The sequence below is a fragment of the Podarcis muralis genome, chromosome 4 (assembly GCF_964188315.1).
Source record: "Podarcis muralis chromosome 4, rPodMur119.hap1.1, whole genome shotgun sequence".
Classification (NCBI taxonomy): Eukaryota; Metazoa; Chordata; class Lepidosauria; order Squamata; family Lacertidae; genus Podarcis; species Podarcis muralis.
In genome coordinates, this window is record NC_135658.1 from 71,402,284 (window position 1) to 71,405,999 (window position 3,716).

A 3,716-nucleotide genomic window follows, 5' to 3' on the forward strand; every position below is an offset into this window, starting at 1 on the left:
CTTGACAGGCCTATAAAAAAGCATCTTGCCGTTTAACTGAGCCACAAAAGTCTACTTTCAAATTAAAACATTATGAAACAGACTCACCATAATTTCCTATTAATAAGCACATCTTTGAAGAATTAACTGTGCTATCACTTACATACACACAGAGAAAGGGGGGGCAGGCAATTCAGCACAGTGAAATGGTATGAGGACGGAAAGAATTCTTCAGTCTTGAATGGCTCATGCCGTGACCCCGGGTGCAATTTTGAGAGGGGGCACAAATAGGTGCCCCCACAGCAGACTCCTTCATCAGAGCCTGGCTCTGCACCAGAGGGAGCTATGCCTTGGCGGCGGCACTCGTGCCTAACGTAGCTCTGCCCCAGGTCAAGCCTGACCCTGGGGCAAAGAGCAGGCAAGTGGGAGGTAATGCTGTTGCCCACCCTCCTTGCCTGTGAGGCATCTTACGCCCGGCTACATTAGGTCTGCCGCCAGTCAGTCCTGACCCAGAGAGCAGGAGGTGAGCGGGCAGAAGCTTCCTCACCCCTGTCTTACCCTGAACTGTAGTGCACGGGAGAATGCCTCTACGTCCCTTCCCGAGCATTGCGGGCATAAGCTCGTGTGGTGTAGTGGTTAAGAGCGGTAGACTTGTAATCTGGGGAACTGGGTTCGTGTCTCCGCTCCTCCACATGCAGCTGCTGGGTGACCTTGGGCTAGTCACACTTCTCTGAAGTCTCTCAGCCCCACTCACCTCACAGAGTGTTTGTTGTGGGGGAGGAAGGGAAAGGAGATTGTGAGCCACTTTGAGACTCCTTTGGGTAGTGATAAAGCGGGATATCCAATCCAAACTCTTCTTCTTCTCTACTGTTGCCAGTCATAAAATGATTTCAGGTACAATTTAACAATTTGCAATGACAAAATGTGAGATTAAAAACCTGACGTGTGGTTCTGCGATGAGCTTTAACCATCAGCATCGGTTTTGACGATACCAGTCATTTGTTCCTATTCTATACTTATTCCTTCTTTTATTCAGTGTTGAAGATAGGCCTGCCAACAGCTGGGGTGAAACCTTATACTGCCTTGCTCACTATAGAGCCAATGATTGTTCGTTATTAGATGTGTGGTTCATTGTAGAGCCGTCGCACCATGAAATATCAGCAGTGGTGGCTGATGCCCTCTGGAAATTGTGGGACAGAAGGCAAGAAGGTAAGTGGAGTCAGAGCCAATGACAGGAAGAACCAATGAATTTTTGCTTTGTCCCCATCCTCCCTCCTGCCGAGTTCTACAAGGCCCAAACTGAGACTAATGAGGAGGAAGCTGACAAGCAGTGCCACCCCTTGGACAGGAAGCAGCAAGGCAGATAGGTGGAGGCTGGCTGGTGGCAGACCGAGGTTGTTGGAGCGGTGCCCCATTCGCCCAAATGGCCCAGCCTCCCCTGAGTATTGGAGCCCTTCAGTACTCACTCAAAGGTAATGTGAAGCTCTGGGCAAGACAGTGCTTTGAAAGAGGATTTAGAATACCCCTGTGGTAGGGAAGGAGATCACCTGACATCATTGGGCAACTCCCTGTCCAACTTGGCCTGCAAGGGATGGGGAAATTAATGTCCTGGCCCACCAGCCAGATTCCATTTCCTGCTTTAAACTTTAAAAACAGGTAATCCTGTTGCCTATACAGTTGGTACCTTGGGTTACAGATGCTTCAGGTTACAGACGCCTCAGGTTACAGACTCCACTAACCCAGAAATAGTACCTCAGGTTAATAACTTTACTTCAGGATGAGAACAGAAATCACACAATGGCGGCGTGGTGGCAGCGGGAGGCCCCATTAGCTAAAGTGGTACCTCAGGTTAAGAACAGTTTCAGGTTAAGAACGGACCTCCAGAACGAATTAAGTTCTTAACCCGAGGTACCACTGTAGTCTGGTGGAGCTAGCACATACCACACAGTTTGACCAAAATGCAGAAAATTTCCCCTGGGAGCAACAGGACTTGATGTTCTCTCAAACTCAAACAGAAAATAAAAGAAAAGCATGTCTAGCCCCAGGTTTGTTGGTTTGTTTGTTTGTTTGTTTACATGGGGGAGGCATGTTTTCTTGTGGTTGCCTGTTTTCAAAAGGAAAGAAATATCTTAGGAGGACCAAAGGTAGTGCTTCAAACTTCAGACCACTTCAAAAGTACATTTATTTGTTCATTTTTACCTTAGCGCGTCAGCATAGATTTTTAACAGATTTCCTCTTAAAAATCCACAGGATGGATTTGGTGCCATCCTTATGTTTAGCTAATGGTGCATGATGCTCTTTATAGTTCAATCTTACTCTGAGGGAAGCAAGGACTGAACTTTGGGAGTGTGTAAAACTCTCCACTGACCTCACCTGTGTTGCCATAACTCCAAGCAGCCAGAAACAGGCTGTTGTCATTTTTCTCCCAAAAGCTCTTGTTACAAGAGCGGAGTCCTTACATATGTGTCCAGCACTCACCTATGCACACTCCCAAGAGGTTTAGGATCTTTTGCTGGAGTTAATAATGCATTCATTATGAGTACATGTTATGCTCCACAAAATTCACACGCAAGAGGAATAAAGCAAGCTTGGTTTATTCCAACTGAAAGAGACAGGATGCTGCTTTCAACAGCAAGGGAGAAGCAAATCATACAGCACAAACACACCTTAATCTGAAGAGTAAAAAAAAAAAGACCCCTAAATATCCCCAGAGCCTGGAGAGTGACAATTTGCCAAAGTACCCATGCTCACAAGAAGAAAAGAAAGGGCTCAACTCAACTTCGAAGCCTCATGGAACAAAGTGAGGGATGCGAAATCAGGACCTCCTGGAAGAGTTAAATTCTTCCCTTAAAATCCCATACAAACAGAGATCTCTCACCCATTCTTTTGGTCCAGGTCCAGTGGAGTATGAAGTTAGTCCTTTTTTTGCAGAGCCAACAGGGGGGCCCATTGCTGTTTTGAGCTACCTAGCCATTGAAAATCTAGGGTTTTGGTAGTATTTTAAATCAATGCAACCTTACGGAGAAGAGGAGTCTTTTGGGGTGAGTGCCAAAATATATTTATTCCTTTCTTCCATTATTTCGTACAATCCTGTTTCCTATTTTGCTACCTCTACCTAGTTACCTTGTATGTTTCTTGAATCGTGTGTTTTACCTACCGGAGATGGTAATTAAAGTTGGCTGGTAGCGCAGGATTGCTGATCTTTTCTTTAAGCATTAGCTCAGGATATTTACCCATAACTGCCAGGACATGCAGAAGATAAGGACTAGTACCAGATAATGGGCTCCTTATTTTATATCAGGTTATGCCAACTGCTCTATCATGATCTATGACAATGAACAGTGGGGGGAAATTGTATTTGTGAACACCCTTAGACTATCTGGTGCAATGATACAGAGTTGCTTTGGCAGGGGCTTCTGTGGAAAGGGGAAATGGTGGCTGACAGCCAGGAGACCAAGACGAGTTCTGGTGGCACATGGCAGGGGGTTGGACTAGATGACCCCCACGGATCCCTTCCAGCTGTACCATTCTGCGATTCTATGCCCCTTGCAGGCGGCGTGGCCCACGTGGGCGCATGAATCGCAGAAAGGCGGGCGCGCAGGAAACGGGACGGCAAGTTAAGTTGCGCTTTTGCGCGAAAGGGGATCTCCCCACGCCGCTCGCGCGCTCAGCCAATGGGCAACCGAGGGGCGCCCCTTCGACGTCTCCTCCCGCGAAGCTCAGTCCGCCGCGCGCTC